We start from the raw sequence: 6,726 nt of genomic DNA on the forward strand, positions 1-6,726 counted from the left end.
GTGGTTTTGATTAGATCAGAGACAATGGTTGGTAAGTCAGAGTGACTTTGCTTAGAATTCTCTGTCTGTTACTGAGAAGATGATGGAAAAGGCTTGCTATTGCTAAACCTGTTTCTTCCACCATTATTGTTGTTGAAACCTTATTGAGGTCTATGTTATTCCTTCCATGAGAGATTTGAATGATTTCTCCATGAAGGATTGTAGGTGTTTCCATAGGGTTCTCCCATGTAATTCACCTCTTCTATTGCTGGGTTCTCAGAATCATAAGCTTCTTCTTCAGAGGAAGCTTCCTTAGTACTGCTTGTTGCTGCTTGCATTCCAGACAGACTCTGAGAAATCATATTGACTTGTTGGGTCAATATTTTCTTCTGAGCCAATATGGCATTCAGAGTATCAATCTCAAGAACTCCCTTCTTCTGAGTTATCCCATTATTCACTGGATTCCTTTCAGAAGTGTACATGAATTGGTTATTTACAACCATTTCAATGAGTTCCTGAGCTTCTGCAGGCGTCTTCTTCAGATGAAGAGATCCTCCAGCAGAGCTGTCCAATGACATCTTGGACAGTTCAGACATACCATCATAGAAGATTCCTATGATACTCCATTCTGAAAGCATGTCAGAAAGGCACCTTCTGATCAATTGCTTGTATCTTTCCCAAGCTTCAAAGAGGGATTCACCTTCCTTCTGTCTGAAGGTTTGGACTTCCACTCTAAATTTTTATGATTTTATAAATTTTTTTGTGATTTTTTGAAAATTGAGTGGAGAAGAAAATAAAGGGGTTCAAAATTTTTAATAAGAGTTCCAGGAATCATTGCAATGCTAGTCTAAGACTCCGGTCCAGGAATTAGACATGGCTTACTAGCTAGCCAAGCTTTCAATGAAAGCTCCAGTCCAAAACACTAGACATGGCCAATGGCCAGCCAAGCTTTAGCAGATCATTGCTAACAACAGTAGAATTGATAGAAATCAACAAGCTCTTGTGATGATAAGTTGAAACCTCGGTCCAATAAGATTAGACATGGTTTCACAGCCAGCCAGACTTCACCAAATCATCATGAAACTCTAGAATTCATTCTTAAAAACTCTAAAGAACAAAATAGAAAATTTTTGTATTTTTTTAAAAAAAATTTTGAAAATAAAAAATAAAAAGTAAAAATACCTAATCTAAGCAACAAGATGAACCGTCAGTTGTCCAAACTCGAACAATCCCCGGCAACGGCGCCAAAAACTTGGTGCATGAAATTGTGATCATCAACAATGGCGCCAAAGGACTTGGAGCTCTCAAACGTGAATCACACTTTGTCATAATTCCGCACAACTAACCAGCAAGTGTACTGGGTCGTCCAAGTAATACCTTACGTGAGTAAGGGTCGATCCCACGGAGACTGTCTGCTTGAAGCAAGCTATGGTCACCTTGTAAATCTCAATCAGGCGGATTCAGATGGTGATGGAGAATTGATAATTAAATAAAACATAAAATAAAGATAGAGATACTTATGTAATTCTTTCGTTGGAATTTCAGATAAGCGTATGAAGATGCTTTGTTCCTCCTGAACCTTTGCTTTTCTATTGCCTTCTTCCAATCATTCATACTCCTTTCCATGGTAAGCTTTATGTTGGGCATCACCGTTGTCAATGGCTACTTCCCATCCTCTCAGTGAAAACATTCCAAATGCACTGTCACCGCACGACTAATCATCTGTCGGTTCTCGATCATGTTGGAATAGGATCCATTGATCCTTTTGCGTCTGTCACACGCCCAACAATCACGAGTTTGAAGCTCGTCACAGTCATCCCTTCCCAGATCCTACTCGGAATACCACAGACAAGGTTTAGACTTTCCGGATCTCAAGAATGACCGCCAATAATTCTAGCCTATACCACGAAGGTTCCAATCTTAGATTAGAAACCCAAGAGATACACATTCAAGCTTGTTTGCATGTAGAACGGAAGTGGTTGTCAGTCACGCGTTCATAGGTGAGAATGGTGATGAGTGTCACATAATCATCACATTTATCATGTTCTTGGGTGCGAATGAATATCTTGGAGAAGAAATAGACTTGAGTTGAATAGAAAAACAATAGTACTTGTATTAATTCATGAAAAACAGCAGAGCTCCACACCTTAATCTATGGTGTGTAGAAACTCCACCATTGAAAATACAAAAGTGATAATGGAGGTCATTGGCTTCAGCCCCAGAGAGGGAACCAGAAGAACCAAGATGAAAATACAATAGTAAAAGGTCCTATTTATAGAGAACTAGTAGCCTAGGGTTTACAGAAATAAGTAATTAATGCAGAAATCTTCTTCTGGGCCCACTTGGTGTGTGCTTGGGCTGAGCATTGAAGATTTCATGTGTAGAGACTTTTCTTGGAGTTAAACACCAGCTTTTGTGCCAGTTTGGGCGTTTAACTCCAGCTTTTGTGCCAGTTCTGGAGTTAAACGCCAGAATTCTTGAGCTGACTTAGAACGCCGGTTTGGGCCATCAAATCTTGGGCAAAGTATAGACTATTATATATTGCTGGAAAGCTCAGGATGTCTACTTTCCAACGCAATTGGGCTTCTGTAGCTCCAGAAAATCCACTTCGAGTGTAGGGAGGTCAGAATCCAACAGCATCTGTAGTCCTTTTTCAGCCTTTGAATTAGATTTTTGCTCAGGTCCCTCAATTTCAGCCAAAAAATACCTGAAATCACAGAAAAATACACAAACTCATAGTAAAATCCAGAAAAGTGAATTTTATTTAAAAACTAATAAAAATATAATAAAAACTAACTAAAATATACTAAAAACAATGCCAAAAAGCGTATAAATTATCCGCTCATCACTAGTTCATTAGTTGATTTATAAATAAGGCTGAATGTTGGCATGACTTTGTGATATAAACTTGAGTTACATTTCTTTAGACTTGAAAAATGAAAAAGGTCCAAAATAAAAGAAAGAAAATACAAGAGATAAGCTTGGATAAATGCCTGTGATGTTCTTGTACAAAGATAAGCTTGGATAACTAGGTTCTAAGTGGTGCTTCATCACCCCGCAACTTGGGTTAACTAACCTGGGATTGCCAACTGAAAGTCCACCATCAAGAGCTACTTTGAGACAAAGCATTTAGTGACCCAAAGAGGTGCTGGGCATCAATTTCCAAAGGACAAAACAAAGCTAAATGCCTGTGATGTGTGTGTGCTAAGGAGAGGCTTGAGCAAGTAAGCCCATAGGGGTGTTTCAACACCTAGCATCTTGAACCAAATGGGGCGGGAATGCTGGATGAAAGCTTACTCTAAAAAGCTGCCTTATCACATAACATTAAGCCTCAATTAAGCAATAAATCTCAATCAAAAGAAAGAGAGCAAGAAAAACTAAGGACCAAGTAATAACAAGTCTCACTTTTTGTGTAATTCAGGTAAGGATCCAAAGGAGTGTTGATGTCTCAGCCATAGAATAAAAATCTCTAAGATATCGTGCATGAAAACCCCATTAACCAATATTGAATGTTTTGTAAATAAAGACTTATACTCTTCTCTGTTTTGCTGCTTGCTTGGGGACAAGCAAGATTTAAGTTTGGTATTGTGATGACAAGTCATCTTACGCTACTTTCACAAGCCTACTTCATTAGTTTTCACTTGGTTTTCTTGCATTTTTAGGCAATAAGTAAGTATTTAAGTGAGAATTTCATGCTTGTCTTGATTCAATCAAACATTGGTAATTTTATGCATTTTCATTAGATTTCTTGCAAGATTTAGTTGATAATATGAATGATGCAAGATTTGCTGATTATGCCAAGGCTTTGATGTATTCATTTGGTTGATGATAGGTGAAAAGATGAAGGAGAAGGAGCAATAAAAGCATTAAAAGAAGAATCACAGACTCAAGGAGGAGCAAAGAGGAGTTGCAACCCTGACCTCTTTACACTCCAACAAGAATAACTCGAGTTACAAAACTCAAAATGAGGTGATTCTAGTGGCATTGGAAAGTAGCAATCTAGAGCTTTCCAAGCATATATGGCATTGCATGGTCGACACTAAATCTGGGGGAGAAAACTTACCCCGAAAGTGCAAAGATGAACATAGTATTAACCTGCAGTAAGGCAAGCTGACCTCTTCACCTTCCAAGGAGGATAACTTGAGTTGTAGAGCTTTAAATGATGCGCTCTCAAATGCATTAGAAAGTAGACATCCAGAGATTTCTAATGATATATAATAGTATGGGGTGAACATTAAGTTTCAGCCTCAGAAGCTGGTGCTAAATTTGGCCTCCAATGTAGCGTTCACTAAGTGAACGCCACGTTCACTAAAGTGAACGTTTTCGGCCTCCAAAACAGCATGACCAGGCCTTCTTCAAAGGACCATAACTTGAGCTGCAGATGTCCAATTGATGCACTTCTAGTTGTGTTGGAAATCTGACATTCAGAGCTTTCGAACGATATATAGCAATCTATATTTGGCATGAAAATGAAGCACAACTGATGGGAATCTTTAAGGCCAAAAAAAAAAGCACGCTCAATAGCCAAACAAAGCTAGCATTCACTTTCAAGTGAACGTGGTGCTCACTGTTCTTAACTTTTTCGTGAATTTTACCAAGGAGGCCACTCAACAAAGGCCAACGCTCAAAGAAGGCAACGTAGCACTCAACCAAGGGAGCGCTAGACAGCACTCAACCAAGGGAAGCAATCACCAAGGAAGGGTAGCGTTCAAAGAATGAACGTGTCGTTCACTAAAGCAACGTTGGAGGAACAAAGGTGCACCAAAGGCATCCCTTAGCAAAGTGAACGTAGAGTTCACTTTTCCAAACGGAGCGCTCCCCTGGGAGGAACCAAGCAACCCTGACCCATGCCACTTGAACCAAGCCATCGGGATCCACTATTCTTCAAATCCAAAGCAAGCAAAGCCCATTATCATCACTCAAAGGCACAAGAGATAGTTAAAATAGGAATTTCATTTAAATTGTAATTTGTTTTCAATTTTAATTTTATTTTTATTTTCTAAAGCCTATATAAAGGCATCAATTTCATTTCATAAAGGAGGCTGGCTCTGCTAGAGAGCAATAGGAGTAGGAGTAGGATAGAATAGAAAGCTCTCTTGTACACTTTTAATTTTCTGCAATTGTCAATTTGGTTTATGAAATTTCAGTTTCTGAATCTTCTCTTTTACAATTTACTTTCTTCAACTTTACATTTAGGCTTGCTGTGATCTGAATTTACTTTTCATGTAATTAAATATTCTGCACTTTTATTTCTCTGCAACTTTACATTTCTGTTCTTGATTCAATCTAATTTATTCTTCCTGCAAGTTTAATTTTCTACTATTGTTCTGAGATCGATCCACTGCTTTCATTTAATTTTCCAGCACCCAGCCCCCTTTACATTTGATGCAATTTATATTCCTTGTTTTTTAGGGTTCTGTCAATTATTTCCTGCAAGCTAGATCTGATGTAATTTTACTTTCCTTGTCATTTAAGCTTCAGCTAATTTACATTCTGCTCTTTACTTTCACTGCAATTTACTTTCTGCATTTTAAAATTCCTAGCAATTTTCTTTCTATTGGTTACATTTCACTTAATTCACCAATGTTAGCTTGACTAAACTAATCACCTCACTAAAGTTGCTTGATCCATCAATCCCTGTGGGATCGATCTCACTCTTGTGAGTTATTACTACTTGATGTGACCCGGTACACTTGCCGGTGAGGTTTGTGTGGAATCATTTTTCCCTCATCATCAAGCTCGGAGGGGATGTCAGCATGCCCTGTCCGCATCATCAGCTTCAGATGCTCATAGTGTCACTTGTTGCGAAGCTCAGACCACTTATAACGCTGCTGGTTGCGGCACTCCATCTGATCCAGGTGCTCAAACTGGTGATGCACAAGAAGGTAGATGGGCTGGGAAGCAGATGATGGTGCTGTGGGTGCGGGAGGTGTGGCAGGCACTGAAGGTGCTACGGAGGATGTGGCCGCATCAGTAGAGGCAGTAAGAGAAGGTGGTCTGTGGCTGAAGGGTCCAAACCACTTGCCGTGTAAAATAATCTTTTTGCATTCGACAACCGGTGGCTTCTCATTCGCAAGCTCCCAAGGCACCTCAGCTCGGCAGGCCATCTGGGTGACCAAGTACGGAAATGGTAGGGTACCTCTGACATGAACTCGAGCCATGTACTTCCTGATGAACCGTGGGAGGTACAGTTCCTTTCTTTTCATAACGCACCAAATGAGAATAATCATAGTGGCCGGCACCTCGGACTCGTGAGTGCTAGGCATGACATAGTTACTCAGTATTTGTTGCCATAGCCTAGCTTCATCATTGAGGTATATAATCATGATACCCTTGGGATTCACCTTTGATTTTTCCATAGCCCATGGAACAGCAGGATCAATGGCTATGGTACGCCTCACAGCATCCCAATCAAAGCTCATAAATCTAATGGACTCTTCATCTTTCTGATAACCATCTGGTTCATCTGATTTAGGTTGGAAGTGGAGGATGTCTTCTATGGCTTCCTCTGTGACCAAGATTTGCTTGCCTCTGAGCCGCACAACATCAAGGGTCATCTTGTAATAGTTATAGTAGAATTCACGTACCCAGGATGCATTAACCTCTGTCAGATTCCTGTCCAGAAGGATCCAACCTCTCTGTTTGATCTGCTCTGCAGTATACTGCTGTAATTCAGTTGGTATTCTGAGAGTCTTTTCCAAATAGAGGTGCCTCTTTTCCGCAAAGACCGGAAATTTTAGTTCACAG

This window comes from Arachis hypogaea, chromosome 15, assembly GCF_003086295.3.
Source record: "Arachis hypogaea cultivar Tifrunner chromosome 15, arahy.Tifrunner.gnm2.J5K5, whole genome shotgun sequence".
In the NCBI taxonomy this organism is placed as follows: domain Eukaryota; kingdom Viridiplantae; phylum Streptophyta; class Magnoliopsida; order Fabales; family Fabaceae; genus Arachis; species Arachis hypogaea.